Source organism: Aotus nancymaae, unplaced genomic scaffold (genome assembly GCF_030222135.1).
Source record: "Aotus nancymaae isolate 86718 unplaced genomic scaffold, 86718_ANA_hifiasm-v0.15.2.pri h1tg000064l_1, whole genome shotgun sequence".
NCBI classification, from domain to species: domain Eukaryota; kingdom Metazoa; phylum Chordata; class Mammalia; order Primates; family Aotidae; genus Aotus; species Aotus nancymaae.
Genome location: NW_026988479.1, coordinates 29,135,117 through 29,158,485, shown reverse-complemented (window position 1 = coordinate 29,158,485; position 23,369 = coordinate 29,135,117). Strand labels below are relative to the sequence as shown.

The following is a 23,369-nucleotide window of genomic DNA, read 5'->3' as shown; positions in this document are numbered from 1 at the left end:
GTGCGTGAGAAGCTGACAGCAGCACTGAGCCATGCCAGTGGAGACAGAGGCTGAGCTGAGGCAGGAAGTGGTTCCTGTCTGGCTCTGCGCCCACTGGTGAGCCAACCTTAGACACGTCCCCTCACCTCTGGGCTTTGGATTTCTCACCTGTAAAATGAAGATTGGCCTAGATGACCTCTGATGATATTTGTGCCCCTGACATTCCATGTTTTTAAAAGGAAACTGTGAAATGGCTACATTTCAATCAATCCTTTCTAAGATTTGGGGGACCATTTTTCTGACAGAATATAGAAGAAAATGGAATGGAGGTAATTCCCCAGGTAATTCTGGCTCTCCCCAAAACCTCTTTTATGCAAAATCTACACAATTGCAAGCTCAGTTTGATTGGGAGCCAAACTATACCTGACTAGCTAATGTACTTCACTTCCTCTTCCTAAATGTAGCCCTAGCATTGATATTTCTAAGAAATATGTGATCATGGGCAAGTCATTTAACCTTTCCAAGTGTCTCCTTCTTAAAATGAAGACATTTAACTAAATCATCTTTTCGTGCCCCTTCAGCTCTCATTTACTCTGCTCCTGTTTATTCATGGCTTTGATCCTTGTGCAGCTTACTTATCTCCAGGAACCAGTGAGATATGGAAAAAGCAACCCAGGTGGGCTACCATCTCCCTAAATCTCCTGTCGTGATCTGAATAAAATAATGTGTTTCATGGTGCCTTTCACAGACCAGCAGAATAGCAAAGTACTTTATAAGCACACGCTTTCAGGCAGGCAGCCTAGGATCACATCTGGTCTCTGCCACTTCCTAGCTGTGTGGCCTTAAGTACTAATCAATGTGAAGTATGTATAGGCTTCCTTATCTGTAAAATGGGAATTAGGATGGCCTATTACGGTCCTAATGAGAGTTAACTGCATATTGCTAAGAGTTGCTAGGAGGATTAAATATGTAGTGTTTTCCAGGAATTTTCTATCTACTATAAAAGAAAACATATTTTGATAAATGTGCAACTGACCCTTGGTTAGGGAAACAGGGAGTGGTAGGGATTGTAGCCAAGTAGAGAGTGTATATTCCCTCCAAATACGGTGGCTTACTCCAGCAACTATAACATTTAGGTCCCAGTGTTGCCAGGTCTGATTTTTTTTCACAGGAAACCTGGATTTTTATGTGAAATTGCCTGAGTTTTATACATTGGCTTGCATTTTTAAAAAATATTATGCAGGACAAATTAAGACACAGTTGTGGCCAAGATGTGGCCTGCAGTTTGCCAGTTTGTAACCTTTAATAAGTGCTCCTTGAGTGGTAGGAAAAAACCTGATAATCTAATTTAGCTCTCTCAACAACCCCATTTTACAGATATAGAAACTGAGGCCAAGGCTAAGAGCGGTGAGATGACTTCCCCCATATTACATGGCTGGATTATATTAGAGCCAGGATTTTAATTCTGGTCTTTGGACTCCCAGTCTGGTGCTCTTTTTGCTAAACTACAGGAATCCTTCTGGAAGATCATATCCTTGATGCTAAGCTGCCTGGAAATGTCTAGAAGCCTTGTGGGAACTCAGGGACCGGAGACATAATTCTCCTCATCTCTTATCCGCATCTTTTCCTACAGTACTTGCAGATAACAGTGGGTTGAGGTCATCCACAGACCCTCAACCTATGTGCCTGCATGTAACACCTGCAGCCCAACAGTGGCTCAGGATAGAGTGTTGGGGGATGGGGTGGAAAGGGATGGTGATTCAGAGCTTCCAGGCACCAGAACTGTCTCAGCAGTTTCTCTCGCCCCAAGTCTGCCAGCTTTGCCCACTTTCCCTGAGTTAGAATCACAAAATGTCTTTTAGTTGCAAAGCATCTTAAGAGGTTACAGGACAAAATAATCCTCAATACAATATAATTATAACATATAATCTCCTTTGCATTTAAACACTTGAGCGTTAGCACATTTTAAGCTAAAAATGGGTGGTTGTTTATTTTTAATGAAACAAGATTAGCAAATGAAAATACACTATCATTCTTATTGGAAAGAGCTGAGCACCACTGGGCTGGGGAACTCCTTTGGGGAGCCTGATATGTCTTTCAGAATCTCCCATTGGGGCCCAATTGTCCACCTTCATTTCCTTCACTTTAAATTTTAGTGCAAACCAGCCCAGCCCTCCTGTCAGCATTTCCCAGCTCTGACAAGCTCTCTGCCCATCAGGAACTCCTCTCCGCTCCATTCTAAGAACCTTGTTAGGGGTGACTAGGATGTGTAACGCTGGCAAATTGGTTCTGAAAACACGTTTCCTGCTTTGGCAGGAGATGGAACGGGTACTATCCTGCTGGGGGAATGGCATGGCTTATCAGCCTTAGCCCCGACTCCATATTCTTTACTGGGGTTTTCATAATTTCTTTTCCCTCAATTGCTTCCTCTCAAAGGTATTTGCATTTAAACAAGAGTTTGCTCCCCCGCTGATTATTTTCCCCTTCTTTGATTCCATTGCAAAGGCAGCAGAGTTGCTGGCATGTTGATGGCTGGCTGGGCTCCATGGCAACAGCCAAGGCATTGAATGGTGTGAACTTCACCTCCTTCCTTTTGCAGATACTATTGGCAGAGTAGGCACATTTAGGATAAATTTTAAGGAAGTGAAAACGGAACTGCTTGTCACCTCTGGGTTTCCTGGGCCTGTTTTGGAAACCTCTGGCTAGACTGAAATTCCTCAGAGAGGAGAAATCTTCGGGAGTGATGTTTTAAAGCCAAATGCACATGGTTCTATCTGGGGAGAATGGTACAAGGAACAGAAGGACAAGGTTCTAGGGTCTGTGCTGTCACCAACCAGTGGCGTGACCTTGAGCAGACAGGTGATCTCTGGTGAACTTGGGTGCTTTGCACACCGCTAAGTGAGCTCCCTGAGGGGCTTGGTTCACCTAGCACAGGAGTTCAGCATACTAAACATATGTGCTTTGTCATCAAAGCTGGTCCCAAACTTAGGTGCATCAGACAAACAACTTGATTGTTTTAAGGATTGTTCAAGGAAATGAACTTGGCTTCTCCTAGAGGATAAAATGGTGCTGTAGCAGATGGAATTGTTCACAATTCTTCAAACCCTCTATCTTTCATGTGACTGTGCAGTCCATACATGTGCACAGAAGTATATTTTCTCATCCCATAGATGTTGGACTTGGCCATGTGACTTGCTTGGGCCAATGTTATAAACTTGGTATGAGTAGAGGCCGTGGTGTGCTTCCAAGGTTTGGTTTGGTTCTTACATCCTATGATCCACCATTGAAACAAGTACTTTATAGTGTCTGGTCTAAGGAGAAAGAAGACACGCATGGAAGATGTGATGACTAGAACTCAATCATCAGCTTGGAGATAACCTATGGCTTGAACCTGAGCCCTTCCCAAACTAACCTGCAGACCCTGAACTAGAAAATGATTTTTATTGTAAGTCACTCTGTTTTGGGGGCAGTTTGTTATGCCGTATTGTTGTGGCCATAGCTGACTAATATAGAGAAGCTACAATCGTGAGGATTAAAAGAAAATATGCAGGCTGGACATGGTGGCTTATGCCTGTAATCATAGCACTCTGGGAGGTTGAAGTAGGAGGATACTTGAGGTCAGGAGTTCAAGACCAGCCTGGGCAACATAGTGAGACCCATCTCTAAAAAGGATTAAAAAATTAGCTGGGCATGGTGGCATGCCCATAATCTCAGCTGCTTAAGAGTCTGAAGTGGGAGGACCACCCAGGAATTCAAGGTTATAGTGAACTATGATTGTGCCTCTGCATTCCAGCCTGGGAAAGAGCAAGCCCTCTTTTCTGGGGAAAAAAAAAAAAAGAATAGAAAAAGAGAATATGCATGTGTTACTCAGATGTTGGCTGTCTCCATGTGCCATTGCTTTGTTCAATCTGAATCAGCACCAAAGCAGGATTTTGTATTTGATCAACTCTTTCTGCCCCAATCCCCCTCAAGTGTAGTACATGACCTTAAGAAGCAACATAAATTTTACTGAGTATTTTACTGAGGAGATAGAGAAGGCTTATACCATGCTGTGCACAGCAATTTACATCAAATTCTTTATACACATCTCTTTTTCCCTTCAAAGACTGTCCTGGGCTACCACGTAGTCATTACTCTCTATCTGTCCCCAAGCCCCATGCACCCTCTGAGACCCTCCTCATCACTCTCTGCATTCTCAAATAGAGGAAGTTGGGTTTAGCCTGCCCACTTCCAAGCTTGTGTCCTATGTCCATCACTTAATGTTGTCTTGAGGTATAGTACACGTAAGTTCCACAGCAACTGAGACTTCAGATCTTGTCCAGATCCATCCCCAGAAATGGTGTAGCAGGTAGCAGACATTATTCTTGCCTGAAGACCTCATGCAGCCTACAAATGGGCAGGCCAGAAATGCTAGGTGTTGAATGCCACTCTATTGAGTGATGAATGGGAGTGGTCGATAAGTACCTGATATGGTTTGGCTGTGTCCCCACCCAAATCTCATCTTGAATTGTAACTCTCTTAATCCCCACATGTCATGAGAGGGACCCTGTCGGAAGTAATTGATTCATGGGGGCGGGTTTTCCCAAGCTGTTCTCATGATAGTGAATAAGTCTCATGAGATCTGATGGTTTTATAAAGTACAGTTCCCCTGTACACGCTCTCTTGCCTGCCACCATGTAAGATGTGCCTTTGCTCCTTCTTTGCCTTCCACCATGATTATGAGGCCTCCCCAGTCATGTGAAACTGTGAGTCCATTAAACCTCTTTCTCTTTATAAATTACCCAGTCTCGGGTATTCCTTCATAGCAGTATGAAAATGGACTAATATAGTACCTTAATTTCCTTTTCCTTGGATGGGGCAACTCTGAGGTATGTTCTACACTGTGTACTTGAAGATTCAGAAGATTTGAACCCCAGGTACTCACAGCAGTCACCCTCTCAGTAATATACCCAGTATTGGCTCCTTTCCCTTCCCTGTCTTTCTTAACCCACTCCCTTACCATCACGTCTCCAGATCTCCTCCCAAGTAAACTATATGCATCCCAATCTCGGTCTCAGAGTCTTCTTTTGGAGGAATTCAACCTCAAACAGATGGTGTGTGTGTTTAAGTGTGTGTGCACACTTATATGTGTGAATGCATATAAGTGTGTAAATGATATTAAGAGTAAGTAGATACTTTTCTTGCTATAAATACTGGTTCCTTCCTTTCTTTCTTTCTTTTTTTTTTTTTTGAGACGGAGTTTCGCTCTTGTTACACAGACTGGAGTGCAATGGTGCGATCTCGGCTCACCGCAACCTCCGCCTCCTGGGTTCAGGCAATTCTCCTGCCTCCCCTCCTGGGATTACAGGCACGCGCCACCGTGCCCAGCTAATTTTTTGTATTTTTAGTAGAGACGGGGTTTCACCATGTTGACCGGGATGGTCTCAATCTCTTGACCTCGTGATCCACCCGCCTCGGCCTCCCAAAGTGCTGGGATTACAGGCGTGAGCCACCGCGCCCAGTCTCCTTCCTTTCTTATTGTGGTGTAAGGCAAACAGTTAGCATTCAATACTTGGTAGCCATGATGATCATGATGGTGATGACTTTGGTGAGGGTGAATCTCTATGTACTAGGCATTGTCCCCCAGGAATCTTCTCCATAGACTCTTCTTGCTTGTTGTGTGAACATCTGAACTCATGGGTACCTTTTTACTTGTACCACTCTCTACCTGCCCCCAAGCCCCATTCTCCCTAGGAGACCATCCTAATCACTCTCTGTATTCTCAGATACAGGAAGTTAGTTGCAGCCTCTAGTATGGCTTTAGTAGTAATTATAACCTATAACTTCTAAAGGATATTTTAGAGTTTATAAAATGAGTTGATATTCATTCATTCACTTACTCATTTATGGAACTATTATGTTTCAAATGCCTACCACATTCTGGCCATTGGCCAAGGTTCTGGAAGAACAGCAGAGACCAACATTGGCAAGGTCTGTATCCTCACAGAACTTAGGTTCTTGTGGTAGAGAGGCACACAACTTAACAGTGAATTAATTTAATTGATATCCTAAACAAGTATTTAAAAACATATATCTTTGGGAGGTCGAGATGGGCGGATCACTTGAGGTCAGGAGTTCGAGACCAGCCTGGCCAACATGGTGGAACCCTGTCTCTACTAAAAATACAAAAATTAGTTGGGCATGGTGGCAGGCACCTGTAGTCTCAGCTACTCAGGAGGCTGAGACAGGAGAATTGCTTGAACCTGGGAGGTGGAGGTTGCAGTGAGCTGATATTGTGCCACTGTACTCCAGCCTAGGTGACAGAGTGAGACTGTCTACAAACAAACAAACATATCTTACAAACAAATAATTAATCAAGAGCTTAGACCATGATAAGTGCTACACGGAAAACAGAACAAGACAGTCTGATAGGGAGGGTCTGGGGAGTACTTTTTAGGTAGGTGACCAGGGTCAGTGACTGCAGAGAGAAGTCAGAGTTCAGGTATTTAGAGGATGGAGATTATACATTTCATCCTTTTTCTTTTTCTTTTTTTTTTTTAGACAGGGTCTTGCTCTGTTGCCCAGGTTAGAGTGTAGTGGCGTGATCATGGCTCACTGTAGCCGTGAAATCCCAGGCACAATTATCTTTCCACTTCAGCCTGCTGAGTAGCTGGGACCACAGTGCATGCCACCACACACAGCTAATTTTTTTTTTTTTTTTTTAGCAACAGGTTTTTACCATGTTGCTCAGGCTTGAACTCCTGGGCTCAAGTGATCCCCCTGCCTCAGACTCCCAAAGTGCTAGGACAATAAGTGTAAGCCACCGTGCCTGGCTTCTCATCTTGGAATCTTAAAACAACTTTGGGTACTTATTATTCTTTCTTTCAGGCCTTATTTTTTTCAATAAGGAAGCTGTGAATCAGAGAAATCTGGTAATTTTCCCTAGGTCACAGAATAAGGAACTGTCACAGTTGTTTGGAGTTTACCCAGATGGTATTGCATAGAATATCTCATATGAAAACATCAGGAATACAGATGATCTCTTTGTCCACCCCAACCCCAACTCCCAGTGTTGGGGATATGATCAGCTTTAAGCCAAGTATCACTGATGACTTCCCTCTCCTGCCTGCTTAGTGCTCCTGGCCAAGACAAACAGCAAGAGGAAGGCAGCCCTCACCAGTCTTTCCACAACAGAGCCAGCTGGGTGCCTGGAGCAACAGACGCTGCCTCGTCCACAGTAGTGGCCAAAGATGCCAGCTGCCACCTCACAGTCTTTGGATGATGCAATGATTTAGGGAAGTGCCATTGCTAACTCATTTACACCTCTGTGCTGCATGTGACAGCCACAGAACCACAGCGAGGGTGCAGAGGTGGGCTTCCACTTCCAGACACTGCTGATGATGGGCAGTGGGCTGGGAAGGCTCACTCCTGCCAACAGCCAAGCAGGTATGCCCTCCTAGATCAGGTTCTGAGCTTGGAATTCCATAGCTACAACTTTTCTGAGTTTACCACCACTCAGGCAACTAAAGTTTTCCTTTATGTGGAAACAGGAAATGATTTGGACCAGGCAATGATTTGTTCATAGTCATTGCAATTATGAGCACCAGCAAGAACTTAGGAACTCTAATAAATTTCTGTCTTCAACCAAGTGTTGAGTGTCTGCTATGTGTCAGGCACTGTGCTAGGTGCTGAGAAGCTCACTTCTACTGAGGAAGACAGAAACATAAATGGTGACGATCATTGTATTAGAAGTGATGCCACAGGAATAGTGTGGGGCCTCTCTAGGGGGATCCCGAGGTAGGGAGACCACACTTCTCCAGTAGTGGAGAGGGCAGACAGGGTGTATGATGTTCTGAAGGTCTGATGCAAAGGTAATGTTTGAGCTGTTTGCTACTCTTTCCAATAAGTTATATTAGAGTCTTCCATTTATTTAAACTAATTTTATTTAAAATATACACTTATTTTTATTTTTAACTTCAATTTTAAATTTGAGTATTTAATCATGAAAAAAAGAAAAGCATTACCATCAACCTGTGTGAGTTGCTGTATCAGGTCTCAAAATGTATCTGTGTCTCAATTTCTTCAGGAAGACTGAATGAGTTCGAATATATAAAGTACTTAGAACAGGGTCCTGCACTATTCTATCATCTTGCCTTCTCTCTCAGCGGACATCAGTAGTTGGAAATTGGGTGTGAATGAGCAACTGCAGCAATTCATGCACCTGCAAGCTCCAAATCCTGCTCCTGGGGGCTGCAGGTGCTACCTCTGGCCTCAGTGAGCTGAAGTCAGGGATGAAGCCTACACCACAGTAAACTCAGCAGTGCTGTTGTGAGGATCACTGTGGGATATGATTTCAGTGTATCAACATGGTGCTTCTCTCTCACTTTTTTTTTTTTTGAAACAGGATCTTGCTCTGTCACTCAGGCTGCAGTGCAGTGGCACAATGATGGTTCACTGCAGCCTCGATCTCCCGAGCTCAAGCACCTTAGCCTCTGAGAAGCTGGGAATACAGGTGCATGCCACCACTCCCAGCTTATTTTTGTATTTTCTGTAGAGACGGGGTTCCGCCATGTCGCCCAACTGGTCTCAAACTCCTGGGCTTAAGCAATTTTCCTGTCTTGGCCTCCCAATGTGCTGGGACTACAGACATGAGCCACTGCACCCAGCCTTATTGTTTCTCAAAAAGCACACCTGTGGCCTCTGGGTTTTTTGTTTGCTGCAGGCCAGCATTTATTTCATTTGCTAAAACACACATACAAATAAACTGACAAAAAGCCCACAGTGTAAAGCATTCCTACTGAGAGGCAAGACACACATTTAGGCAAATAAGGGAACCAAAATGATCTATCTCAGTCATGTCCAGAACCTGCTGGGCTTGTGACTGGGCTTGGAGAGGTTCTGCACAAAGAAATGACACTTTGAAGTGGTGCTTGGGCCTCTGGTGTTTGCTGGGAAGCTTGCAGAATAAACTTGCTTCCTAGCATCTCATGGGAGGGGCTGTCAAAGGCTATGATAGGTCAGCTGTGAGTGGAGGTTTGGATTTCAGAACGGAGCAGTAGATGGGAACTTAGTATATATTATTCTCTATATTTATTTATATATGCATATATGCAATTATATATCATTTATTTACATTTATTGTTTATAAATATGTGCACATCTCTCTCTCTCGTGTGTGTGTGTGTGTGTGTGTGTGTGTGTGTTTCCTCACCTGCATGGAAAAATCTTGTTCCCAAAGAGGATCTAGCACATTAAAGACCCATCAAAAAACATCTCGGACAAATAGCCAGCTGGTCCCAGGTATTGGGGTGGCCACACACAAGCTGTCAAGGAAAACAAATAGCATTTGCCTTGTGCTCAGGATGCAGAGTGTCTCCAAGTCCTCCTAGTGTTGGGGAGGCAGAAGGAAGCTCAGGATCTGGCACATGCCAAGGAAAAGATAACTTCCAAACCCAGTTTTGCGGCCCACTGGAGAAGAGTAGATTCTGCAGCTGTTCTGTCTCCGTGTTTTTACAGATGTCATTGTCCCTTCCTTTCCCTGAGATTTTGTCTTTTAAAGAAGGCCATCTGCCTAAAGCTACCCTTTAAAACCCTGCTCAGAGTTTGTTAATTGAATCATACCACTGCTTAAAACCTTCAACAATTCCCCAATGCATAGGAATGGAAATCCAAATCCTAAGCTTGGCACCCATAGTCGTCCCTAATAAGGCCTTAAACCCAGAGCTCCTCTATTCCGTTTTTCAGCCACAGCATGTAGACTCACCAGTATACAAATAAGCCTGTATTTACCACTTTGGGACCTTTGCAGACACTATTTCCTCTGCCTGAGGCCTTATTTTCTCTTCCTTTATCATATTCTTGTCATTTATGTGACAATATTTTATTTGACTGGTGGGTCTGCTATATGCTAGACATTGTTTGAGTGCTATTTGAAAATACCATAGTGGTAGATGGCAGGCAGGGCCACAAATTCTTCACTTCCCTGAATCCATGTCCCCTTGCCACGCCCTCCAATTCTGACTCTGGGTTTAGTCACGTGATTTGCTTTGGCCAGTGGGATGTTAGCAAATGTGATGCAAATGGAGGCCTGAAAAGGGCTTAAATTCTTCTTTCTTGGAAATCTTCTGTCGCCGTGTGAATGAGTCTGGGCTAGCCTCCTGGAAGCTGAGAAACCTTTCAAAACAGAGGCAATCTATCCCAACAGAGGGTTCTAGACCAATCAGCCCCAAGTTGACCTGGCATCTGTTCACAGATGCATGCCAGCCACAGAATCCTGTGCTAAACAAATGGTTATTTTAAGTTACACATTTTGGGTGGTTTGTTGAATACGGTAGATAAGTAATGCAGCCATCAGTTGTTTTTACCAATTTAATATCTCTTACTCTTCTGTTGGTAATAGCAAATATATAAACACCTTCCTCTGTTCTCATCTATGCTATATGCTTCTAGTGAATTTGAACTACTGCCTCTGACTCCAGAGATGGCCAATCAGTGTATCCCTGGCTACCATAATGGGCACATGACTCAAGATGGTTCAATAAGACTAAGGTCTAGAACTTGTCCCGATGACATTCTTAGAATAATGATGCCGTTTTCCTATTGAGATGGCTTGGCTTGGAGAATATGAGCTTCAAGAAGCTGTTAGTAATCTTGCCACTGTGAGGTGAGAGCCTGCCTTAGAGAAAAAAGAAGAAGTGAGAGACAGAGAGTGAGTCCTGCAGACATCACATGTGATTCTGGATCAGCCTGTGCCTGTACTTCCATCTCTCCTTGGGTTTTCACTTACATAACACAACAACAATAACAACAACCACAACAAAAATCAACTCCTATATTTCTCCTTAGCCAGTATGAATGGAATCAGTCATTTACAACCAAAAGTTTCTGATGTGGTTACACTGCTCAAATGCTACCTTCTCTAAGAAACTACCTTGTCTCCTAGCAAGAATGGGGGTTCATAGAGATTTTTTTTTGCATGTGGTCAAGAACACTAATTTCAAATCAGAGACACCTGAGTTCAAATCCTGGGTTTGCCATTTGCTAGCTGTGGATACCAGGCAAGCAACTTAACATCACTAAGCCTGGATCAAATCGCTACTTTAATATTAGATGCCACACAGGATTGTTGTGAAGGTTATATGAAGAAACTGCGTGTGTAAATCACTTGGTACACATTTAGCAATTGCTATTATTGTGGGAAAAAATTAATTATTCCTTACTTCCTGATGGCAAGAATAGTGGCTTAAATAGTCCTTTTTTTTATTCCTTGTCATTTTTTTTTTCTGAACTCAGTGTATTACATAAAACTTTAAACACAGTAGGGACACAATCTTTTATATGTGGGTTTCTTGGGCAGGATAATACGTTACACATCCTTTCATCAGAACAACCCGGATCACTTTCTTCCTGATTATCAATCAGCCCAGGGTTGGGAAACGATTGAATTGGAGAAGGCGTTAGGTTGTAATCTCAATTACCTAGCATAATTTTCTGGTCTTCTCCTTTGGAACCCACTGGGAACATAACATATTATCTCTGTTAGTAGTGTAGTATGGTCCCAGAGCAGAAGCCTGATAAAGCCAAATGTGTACTAGTGATACACATGTGATCTCGGGAAGAACACAACTGCTGGTCACCAGAGTGGCTATAACGGATATTAGTTTTTGTTGTCTGCTTGTCTCCCTTCCCTTTTTTGAAGCTGCAAGTCAAATTTCATCAGGAATCACCCCTGCTCCATCTCTCAACCAGTGTGATATTAGAGTGTTGGGCTTTCCCCCAGCTCCAGCTATGGGTCCTTGAACCAGGCATGGCCAGTCAGTGCTTGTTCCACCTCACTGACCCCAGGCCAATAGGTGTGGGTCCTGGGACTTTTGCTGGAACTACTGAGGCAAAGAAGCTCTATTTCCACTGGGATTGCTAGACTAGAAGGACAAGGCCAGGAGTTTGTGGTCCTTATCCTGCAACCAAGAGCAAGAGCTTACGTTGGTGTGTGTGTATATACAGGGCTGTGGAGAGGGGGGAGGAAGTAGTGGAGATGGCAACACAGAGGAAAGCCGTGGACTGTCAGGACATGTTTTAGTTCCTTTATCCAGCCATACCTGAAGACCAACTTACCCCTAGACTTTTGAGTTACTTCAGCTAATGTATTCTCTTTTTCATTTAAGCCAGTAAAAATTGAGTTCTGTCATGGAAAGAATCCTAAACAACCTCTCTGAGCCTCAATTTTGTCTTCTGCTAAGTGGAGTTTAATAACACTACTCCTACACATATAAGATGTCTAACGCAATGCTGGTACATAGTAGTAACTGTCCTCCTTCTTCTGAGCTCTGGGAGTGAAGGTGACTATGCCCCTCTTTTTTTACATGCAGCAGCTCATCCTTTGTTGGCCAAATGACTAAAAATTGCCCAGAAGGCTGACAGAAGGGCCAGCAGCCTTCTTTCTCTGATGCAAATAGCATCATTTCTTCTGGGTAGATGGAAAAGCTCAGTGGAATATGTATTTGTCCCTGAGCTCTGGTTTTTGATTGCCACCCAGATGTGCCAAACAGGTAGCCTTCTGTGTTCTACATACCACAGTCAGATGATAAACCTCTGATTTTTGCTCTTCTCTGATTCTTGGGAATAATGGGGTCCATAATGAATTACATCCCCAAGAATAGCTGTAATTGTAACAATGCCGCAGAGAGGGAGCTGGCAAATCAGCCAGTCCTGTGAAATGCACCTACTTGGTTCCAATCACTCTCTTTGGAATGAGTACCATCCTTATTTGTTTTTTTCTGTCCCAAATTTCTGATAAGCATTAGGCTTTCTGTGGGAAGTGGAGAATAAAAACCAGACATATGGGAGGTTTTATTCTCAGTTTGAGTGCTTTATTCTCTTGTATGTTCAATTTCCCTAGGAATTTGGTTACAGGGAAAGAAGATTTCTGCACCACTTCTGCTGCCACCAACCCTATATCACGTCAAGAAATTGACACCTCCGTTACCTGGAGATGCAGAATAATTTATATGCTGTCCAAGGTGCTGATAAGTGGTATTCTTATGGAAATCGCCGGGGAGGCAGCTTGGGTCAGCTCAAAGGCGGTACCGTGCACAGTTAGGGAGCAGTATGGCTAGGGTTCCAGGCTGCAGGGTTGGTAGGGAGGGGAAGCTCCAGGCCACCTTGAGTCGTTTCTTGTCAGCATGTCTTTTTGGAAGGCCCTATTCATCTTGGCTCTCTTTCAGACCCTGGGATCCACACAGAACCAAATAATGCGCAGTCCAGAGCCAGGATGGTAAATACGACTTTCTGATGCTCAACTGGAATGGCAGGTAAACATAAGCAGAATTACTACCAATTATATGTAGTAGTTGCCACTATTGCTCGTGTATGATGTGCCAGGCACTGTGTCAAGTATGATGTATAATTTTCTCATGTAATCCTTATGACAACCCAGCAAGTTAGGTACAATTATTGTCCCTATATTTTAGTCAAAAATCTTCTGGAACTTAAAAAGAAAAATGGTTTGACCCAGGGCAATAGATTGGTTTTGCCCTCAGGTCTTCCTGACACCACGAGAACCCATCCTTCTAACCATCAGTGAATGTACTCAAGAGTTCTAAAATCCATGGGAAGGTCAGCCCCTGACTCACTTGGTGATTAAGAGCAAGCCACTTACTCATGGAGCTTTGAATTCACAGCTGTGAAATTAGTGGGTTAGCTCTAAGACCTTGAATTAACTAGGTAGCCCTGTTTTAGCAGTGAGCTCCCTGTTCCTGGATGTAAGCTTGAAGCATAGCTAGGGAACCACATGGCAACAACATGACAGAGGGGATTCAATCACAGGATGGCAAGGTGGGTCAACATGACCTTTATTCTTTCTTCTATGAGAGTCTTATGCCAATTTGTCTTACAAATAGAAATTTTCAGATTTTCAAATTGAGAATGCCAACATTTGTGCTCCCTGGGACCTGATCTTGCCAATTTTGAGGCTGCTCTATTTGTCTGCTGCAATTTGCTATGGTGACTCAGCAGGAGGCAGGGAGGAGGCACAACAGCCAGAGCTCAGCCTTCCTCCTGAAGACCTTGCTTGGTTAAGGGAGGGGACACTGGGTGGGAGGGCCCCAAGATAATTGCTCTGAATATATTTGTTACTGATGTTCCTTTTGTCTTCAGCAGGCACCAGCTTTCCCCACCTCTAGCAGAGTTCTCACTTGGTTGAGCACCTGAACAAACACCCATTAGGGGAGCTTGTCACTTTCTTATTTGAGGGAAATGTCTGACACAGAAGGGCAGGTACCACTTATAATGTCAAGGCAGCAGTGTAGCTAGCAGGTAAATTTCTGTGTAAAACTCCACTTTCTGCTTTGGAGAAAGGAAATGATGTTAGGATTCTTGTATGGCAGTCAGACGTGAAGATTATTTTCAGCCGGAGAGGAAGGGGTAGATGATCTCAGTAATCTAGACAGTTCTTTCTTCAGTTTAAGATTCCACTGCTTACTCTCCCAAACTCTCAATATTTCTGGTCTTCATTCAAGGCACCCTCTTCTCCTTCCAAGGCCCCTCTTTGTGTTCCCCATTAATCAACACTTCTTCTGCCATTACCTCCTCTGTCTCTACTACAGTGTCCACATTCCTCTCAAAATAATGTCCTAACTTATCTTCCTGACCCTAACTTCTCTGAATGGCAGTCTATTCTGCAGGCAGTCCTCAACAACAACTTCCCAGCAGAGAAAATTTCAATGGTTTTTGAATGTTTACAGAAAACAAAAGACACCTCCCCCACAACCCCCAAACCTAACACTTATGAGGGCTTGCTGCATGATGCCAGGAACTATGCTAGGCTCTTCATGCATTAACTTGTTTTTGATAGCAGCTCTATGTGGTGGGTACTAATAGGTACATATTACAGCTGAGTAAAATGAGGCTGAGAGATTAAATAACCTGCTTAAGGGCTCCCTACTTGTAAGTACCTAACCTAGATTTAAACCAAAGTGGTCTGCATTTTTCACTCACTTTCTTTTATTATTACTATTCATAGACTATTTTTTAGAGAAGTTTAATGTTACAGAAAAACAGAGCAGAAATTACAGTTCTCATATACCCTTTTATCCCCATCTCAGTTTCCCTGTTATTAACATTTGCATTAGTGTGGTTTATTTGTTATAAATAAGGAATCTACATTGACACATCATAGTGACCCAGTCCATAGTTTACACCAGCATTCACTCTTGGTGTTGTACCTTCATGGGTTTTGACAAATGTGTAATGAAATGTATCTACCTTATTGTATCATATAGAATAGTTTCACAGCCCTAAAAATGCCCTGTGCCCCACCTATTCTTCCCCTCCTTCCTCTCCCCATATGCCTGGCAACCACTGATCTTTTCACTGTCTTCATAGATTTGCCTTTTCCAGTTGCCATTTATTTAAAAGCATGCAGTAATATATGGCCTTTCAGATTGGCTTCTCTCACTTAGCAATATGCATTTAAGGTTCCTCTGTGTCATTCTGTGGCTTGACAGCTCATTTCTTTTCTTTTTCTTTTTTTTTTGCTGAATAATATTCTTTTGTATGGATGTACCACAGTTTGTTTATCCTGGTATATATTTTTAATTTTTATAATCTGTAGCCTCCCTGAAGGCAGATTACTTAGGCTGAAGTTTCAGGTATTTCCTAATCTGACCCTCACCTTTCTTTCCAACTTTATTCTGACCTCACTGTTCTCTGCATATGACCTTCATTTCTCCAAGCTGTTGCTCAAAGTGTTCCTATTTCCAGGAATGTTCAAGCACAACAGCCATCACCCCACTGCCATACAGCCGGTGGGAAACCTAAGACCAGACCTAAACCCATTACTGAATTGCATTTCCCAGGGGATTGGTTTAGGAATGAGAATCTTACGTAGTGGGAACCAATGAAACCTGCATTGAGAGTTCATAAATTTGAAGTTGAGAGGTGTGAGGAGCAGTGGCAGCTCTATTGTGGCCCAAGGGAGACTCTGTCTGAGAATAAGGTCATTTATGGGAGAAATTAAAAAGAGAAATTAGGTCACAAGGATATAATTTGCACCCTCAAATCAAACTGTACTCATGTGCTCTTATATATTCTTTTTCATTCAAGCATATTTTGGTTGGGTTTCTGATATTTGCTACTCAAAGGACTTACCAATATAGATGGAGAATGGTAGGTACTCTAAGAACAATATGGCTCACCTTTCCCAACAGACTATCTGTGGATTCGCTATTCATTCAACAGACATTTATCACATATCTATTATGTTCCAGATGCTGCACTGAGTGTTGGCCACTGGAAAGGACTGACAAGAGCTTTTTGAAGCACACAGATAGTGAATCCATGCATATGGGGGCCCATCTGCACTTATAATCATTTCTTTAGCAAACGTTTATTGTAGGAACACATGGGGTGGTTCGAGGAGTTTTTCTGGGTAGCAGTAGCTCAGTAGGCTTACTCCCGACCCAGTTACCTAGAGGCTTCCAGTAGTTTCTAGCTTCTTCCACTCCCTGGCAGAATAACGCAGGGCAGGAGTCAATAAACCCAGACCCCACCACCATCACCTTTGGTGGGAAGGGGTTTCATCCCCTGTCCAAGCCTAATTCTGATTGAACCTGTGGGTACCTAAAAATTCCTCACCTCTTTGTCTGGTTTCACAGAGAATTCAGCCTAGTGAGCAGGTGATGGGATACGGCAGTATAGAGCTGTTGGGTCAGGGCTCACTCAGGCTCTGATGGGGTTGATAGTGCTTGCTGCATCTGCCCATGGTAAATATACTTGTGAGGAAGGAGGCCCTTAATCCTCTTCAGCTTCTAAGGCCATTTCCCCTTCAGCCTGCTACATTGCATCTGAAAAAGAGAAGTTAGAAGTCAGCCAGAGGAGGGACCGGTTGGTTTCACTGGCCAGGTTAAGGATAATACCCCTACTGCTAACCACAATCCCATCTATAGATCATGGATGCGGTATGGAAGAATCTCTCTGGAAGGCATTGTTTTTACTTAAACACGATCAGATCCCCACCTAAGTCATGCACCCCATGCCTACTTCATGGATCAAGACCTTTTCACATGTAATTTCTAGAGTTGTAAGCCTTTAAAAGGGCAAGGATTTTCTTTGCTGGGGAGCTCGGTTGTTAGGCATCTATGCCACTGGAGCTTCTGGCTGAATAAAACACCACTTCCTTCCCAATTCGGTGTTCGAGAGGTTTGTTTGTGACCCCTTCTGCTTCTCTTATAGCTTATTTTTCTGAAGAGCACTCCCCCTTAAATAAAATATGTGGTGCAGCAATTCTGAAACATTAACATGCATATGGATTTTCTGGACATCTTGTTAAAATGCAGATTCTGATTCAGTAGCTCCAGGGTGAGGCTTGATATTCTGCATTTCTAACAAGCTCCCAGGTGATGCTGAGAGTAGCAAGGATGTAAGAAACAGAACGTGAATTTATCTTGGGCACATTGCCTGTTTCGTCACCAGGCTTGCTGTCTAATTTCCTTAAAATCTCTGATTGTTTCTTATGCTTCAGAGAAATACTTTCATCTAGCTGAGTTCAATCGTAAATTTCACCATTGAGTAGTGACATTTTCAACCTGCAATATGCTTAAATGAGGGCACCTGAAATCAATAATAAGACAAACTATTCAATAACCAATTTATTCAGTAAATATCTGCTGAGCTTCTACAGAGTTGCCGGACAGTTGCTCTCTTTTGGGATAACAGCCATGAACTAGAAAGACAGGGTACTGTCCTCTTGGGAGTTCCAATCTAGCAGTCAAGGAGACCAAAACTAAGTAAGCAGACAATCAAATACAATAATTTCAAGTTGTGCTCAGTGCATGGATGGACACTAATAAATGGTTGAGTTTGAGACTAATGATGGGGAAGGGAGTATTTTAAAATAATTAGTTTTATTAATTTCCTATTGCTGCTGTACAAAATTACCACAAACTTAGTGGCTTAAAACAACATAAATATATTTTCTTACAGTTCAAAATCAACCTCACTGGGCTAAAGCCAAGGTGTTTCAGGGCTGCATTCCTCTTGGAGGCTCAAGCTTCTCTGCATGACATTCCATTTTGCAGGCAGTTCTGAGCAACAGCTTCCCAGCATGTAAAATTTCAATGGCTTCTTGAATGTTTACAGAAAACAAATAAACAACATTTCCACTTCCCCCCATCCCTAAGCCTAACACTTATGAGTGCTTGCTACAGGATGCTAGGAACTATATTAGGCATTAACTTGTTTTTCACAACAGCCCTATGGGGTGGGTAGAAAGTGACATATATTACAGCCGGGTAAACTGAGGCTGAGAGATTAAATAACCTGCCTGCAGTTCCCAACTTGTAAGTGCCTGACCCAGATTTAAACCAAAGTGGGCTGCATCTTTTTTTTCTCTCTTTCTTATTACTATTCATAGACTTTATTTTTTAGAGAAGTTTAAGGATCACAGAAAATGTAAGATTCTGGAGGGAAAAATTCCCTTTTCCAGTTTCTAAAGGCCACCCGAATTTCTCAGTTCAGGGCCACTTCCTCACATATCATGCCAACCTCTGTATCTGCTGTTAAATCTCCTTCTCTCACACTGCCTTTCCTACCCTCCTCTTGTAAGAACTTCTGCAACTACATCAGGCTCACCCAGACAATTCAGGATAATCTCCCCATCTCAAGATACTTAATCACATCTGCAAAGTTCCTTTTGCCATGTAAGGTAACACTTTCACAGGGTCTGGGAATTAGGATGTGGGCATCTTCAAGACGGGTGCAGGCATTATTCTATTTACCACAGGAGTCAAGAAGGCCTCTCTGAGGAAGTGATATTTAAGCAAAAGGCTTAGTACAGGTCAGACATGGGCAGACTAGAGGAAATAGCTTTCCCAGTTGAGGAAACAGTAAGGGCAAAGGCCCTGAAGAAGGATGAGACTTTTTAAGTACAGGGACTGGAAAGAATGCTAGCATGGGGGAGCAGAGAGTCAGACAAGATGAGGGTGGAGCAGCAGGCAGAGGCCTGACCCTGCGGGCTGTAGTGAGGGCTTTGGATTTTATTCTAAGTATGATTAGGAGCCATTGGAAAGCCTAAGCAGGTTATTGGCATGATCTGACTTGTGTCTGAAGGGGTGCCTACTACTTTGCTCAAGCCCATTCTTCCCATTTAGGAATGCCAGCCCAGTGTGGCCAGGTCTTCTGACTTTTCAGGGAAAGGTACAAATCTGGGTATTTCTAACATTAAACCCTCCATTTAAAATTACTGAAGCTGGCTGGGTGTGGTGGCTCATGCTTGTAATCCCAGCATGTTGGGAGACCGAGGTGGGCGGATCATGAAGTCAAGAGATTGAGACCATCCTGCCCAACACAGTGAAACCCTGTCTTTACTAAAAATACAAAAATCAGCTAGGCGTGGTAGTGTAGGCCTGTAGTCCCAGCTACTTGGGAGGCTGAGGCAGGAGAATCACTTGAACCTGGGAGGCAGAAGTTGCAGTGAGCTGAGATCGTGCTACTGCACTCCAGCCTGGAAACAGAGTAAGACTCTGTCTCAAAAATAATGATAATAAAATTAAATTTAAAAATTTAAATATAGATGAGCATGGTGGTGGGTGGGTGCCTATAATCCCAGCTACTCAAAAGGGTGAGGCACAAGATTCGCTTGAACTGGGAGGCAGAGGTTGCAGTGAGCCAAGATTGCACCACTGCACTCCAGCCTGGGTGACAGAGGGAGACTCCATCTAAAAAGAAAAAAAAAAAAAATTGAAGCTCTATTGGAAAATTTTAAGGCACACATTCTGGTCAGGTTTGGCTAGGAGCTACAGGGACACCTTCTCTGAAGAGGCTCTGCTATATAGTTGCTGCATGATGTGGAGGGAATGACTGAAACTTCTGAGTCCCAGGTTCCTGGTTTGTACAATGGAGAAAAATGGTGGTTATTACAGAGGGTTGTTGTGAGGATTCAGAGTATATCAATTAGACAATACATATAAAATACTTAGCATGGTGCCTCAATATGCACATATCTATGTATATGTATTTTTTAATATGAGGGGATTACATTAAAATTGGAAAATACATGACCTTTAAAATTGCTTCTGGCTCTGAGATTCTAAGATGATTAAAAATGTCCTTATTAATCAGACCATATATTTAATAGCAGAAGTCTTGAGTTGCCTTTCCTAGCCTTATTTCCTAGGAAATAAGGATTTAATTTCCTTATCAGTATGCATTGTACAGAATGCATCTTTGGTAAGATGACAATGGAGTCTAAGACAACTATGCTTGATGGCAAAACCCACTGCAGTGAGGAACAAAATTCTCTGTGGCTGATTATGCACGAAACCAAGGCATAGAGCCCCAGTGATCATGTAGCGAGAGACCGAGCAACTTCTCATTTTGCCCTTTTCCTCAAGGGCTTTGGAGTCAACGTCTCCTGGGCTTCTGACAATCCATGTGGTTCTTTCCTCCTTTCTACCCAGTAGAGTGGAATCTGGGAAAGGGATGGGCTTGTGTGGCTCATTGCCTGGATGTGGGCAGGTGAGCTGGAAGCTTAAAGGCTTTTGATCAGAAGGGCATCTTCTGAGAATCATCCTAGGTATCTCTTAACTCCAGGACCCAATGCAGTAAAGTATGGAGCAGGATCAGAACTAGACTGATCCCAGGCAGAGCTCCAGGGAGGAGTGGTTGTTAACAGGCACTGCAGGATGTGCTGGGTATGAATCTTATCAACCAACAGCAATTCTTGCAAATGACAGTGACAAATAATTTGCTTGGCTTCTCAGAATACCACCCAAGGACATTTGGGCACAGAAACACACTCAAGTGCACACAGAATTTTGATTTCTTTGCCATGCAAACATAAGGCATGGATTTAGATGTTACTCTTGTCCTGGGATGACATTCACTCAGTGAACTTCAGTGTTCAAGACTGTCACTAGGCTTCTTTGTTTGCAAACTGCAGACTAGCTCAAGTTAACTCAGGCCCAAAGGGGACCTGGCAGAAGGCTGTAGGGCTGACAGAATCAAAGGAAAGGCGGGTACCTCAGGCAGGGCTGGCAGAGGGATCCAGGGCAAGAACTGACTCACTCCCCAGGGACTCCATCTGGTGAGTCTGTGCCATGGTTTTCAGTTCCTCATCATTGTGCTCAGGATTTAAATCCCTGAGAGGTTCTCATGGCGTGAATTAGCTCTCTCCTTGGCCAGAGAATGGCCAGCACTTACAGGCCTGCAAGACTGCATGCTATGGCAAAGACAATTTCTTCAGAGAAACATTGATGTACTATTACCAAAAGAATGGGAAGAAAGCAGGCAAGCAGAAACAACAGGTGTCTGCTACAAAGGCCTTGCCCAAAAGAGGTTCCAGCCATCCCTGCTGTCCCAGGTCCCATGACTCCCAGTGCACACCATCCCCTCTTCTTTACTATTAGGTTGGTACAAAAGTAATTGTGGGTTTTGCCATTTCTTTTCAATGGCAAAAACTGCAGCACCAACCTAATCTATTCCCCCTTCCTCCAGTTCACACCCTGCACACACCAGGTTACCCTTCCTGCCTACCTCTGCATGGCCCCCAAGCCCATGTCATATGAGGTGGACCCTTCTGGATCTCAGCCTATGATGCATCATGGTTTGGTTTAAATTTAACATGGCATAAGGAATAGGCTTTATTGAGGAAATGGAAAAGTTACAAAGCTGGTGCTTCTATACTTCACAGGGAGGAGCCATTTCTAGGCCTGCAGTAAGGACCCACTGGGCCTGGTTCTTCTCCCATTTCTGGGCCAAAAGTGAGAAAACAGTCTTGGAAGAGGGTGGAACACATAGGCTACTTGGTGCTATTGGTTCAGGATTATGGGGCCAACCACGTAAAGAAATAATCTGGAGACACCAGCTGTCCTGCTGGTACAAGACTGTTTTCTCACCATGAACATTTATACCAGTGAATAAAGCGTTTAGGATCCTTAACCTGATAAATGTAACTGGATATTCTTTAACTTCCTTCAAACCCTGAGAATGAGTTTTCTTTGCTTCACTAAGTCCTTAATACTCCAAGATAAACTGGGCTGTCTCAGATCCAGATTTACTAGTGCATAACATTGAATCAGAGAGAAAACTGGACCAAAAAGTGCCTGTATTTGTTAAGGATTTTAAAAAAAAGATATCTGTCTCTTTCTCTCTTTTAATCTGCACACATTCACATGGTTGATCACATGGAAGTTGAGTCAAGATTTACCCTGTGCAAGCCAGTTATTATGCCAGAGGCACAGCAGTGGGTGGCATTGTTTTGACAGACTTGCAAGGCTTCAAAATGTAAATGGCTTAAATGTAACATGCTGGCTCTGTGAGCTGTCACTCAGAAAGTGCTCAAACCATTCATCTGTCCAGAGTGGAGACTGATCAATGCTTGGGTAGGGGGAGGTCTGGCTTCAGGTCCATGCCTCTCTTATTCTCCAGCTCTGGGCTTGGGAGAGAGAAGGGAGACAGAAGGCACTGGATTATTTTGAAAACCTTAGCTTAATCACCAAGAATTAAGCTTAGAGATTGTGAAGCATAGGTCCCCTTTTTCTATAGATAGTATGGGTGAGGAGCCTACCTTACTATTAGAGGTGCCTTCTCTAATCACTTTGCTGGTTCAGTTCCCTATGCACCCTCACTTTAGTCACCCATTTGGATTAAAGAGCCCCATGCCAGATATAGGTGAAGGGGAGGAAGGCAGCACATCACACTGCCATGTGTGTACCTATGCAACAATCTTGCATGTTCTTCACGTGTACCCCAAAACCTAAAATGCAATAAAAAAAATTGAGAATAAAAAAGAGCCCCACAGGAGGGGAAGGTCTTTTTCCTATTGGCCACTGACATACGGAGGGGAAAAGTGGGGCTTACACACACCATATGTCAGTTAGTTTAGGAATGCTGGTTTCTGTTTGCAAATGGATGTTTAAGTCACAGGTGTTTGAATGAGGATCAATAACTACACAGTTGATTAAGCAATTCATTTATTTTCAAAACCTAGACTCATTCCTCATGTCTCAAACTCAGCATCTGCTCCTCTGGGCCCCACCCAGTCAGAATTTGGCACTTGCTGCATACACCCACCCTGTGTGGTGTATACTTCTGGAAAAGCATTTGCTGGACCATACTGTAGTTGTTTGGAAGATCCTTCCATTGTTTGCCAGTCCATTGCCTTGAGAATGGGGAGCCCATCATATCCTTCTCTATATTCTTAGCACGTAGAAAGTATTCAGTAAATGTCCCACAAATGAAGGAATGGGCACCTAATTATACAAGCACCCCATAGTATGATAGTTATGAGAGAAAGAGATGGGAAAATTTGCAGGGGTTGGGACAGGAGAGTAGTTCCGAGAGCCAGAAGGAAACAGAGAGCTAGACAACGGGAACAAGAAAGAGGCACCGACAAAAGAAAGGGAAAGAGCAACAGT

General features: G+C 43.3%; 1 long non-coding RNA gene across 1 annotated transcript in view; it reads left to right on the top strand.

Annotated features, from left to right (window-relative positions):
- The window catches only part of LOC110567043 (uncharacterized), a 103,409-nt gene that overhangs the window by 73,870 nt on the left and 6,170 nt on the right, over positions 1 to 23,369 (top strand). Inside the window, exon 2 of the long non-coding RNA XR_002477501.2 lies at positions 13,182 to 13,268. This is a non-coding gene — a long non-coding RNA (uncharacterized LOC110567043). The remainder of the gene's footprint in view (positions 1 to 13,181; positions 13,269 to 23,369) is intronic.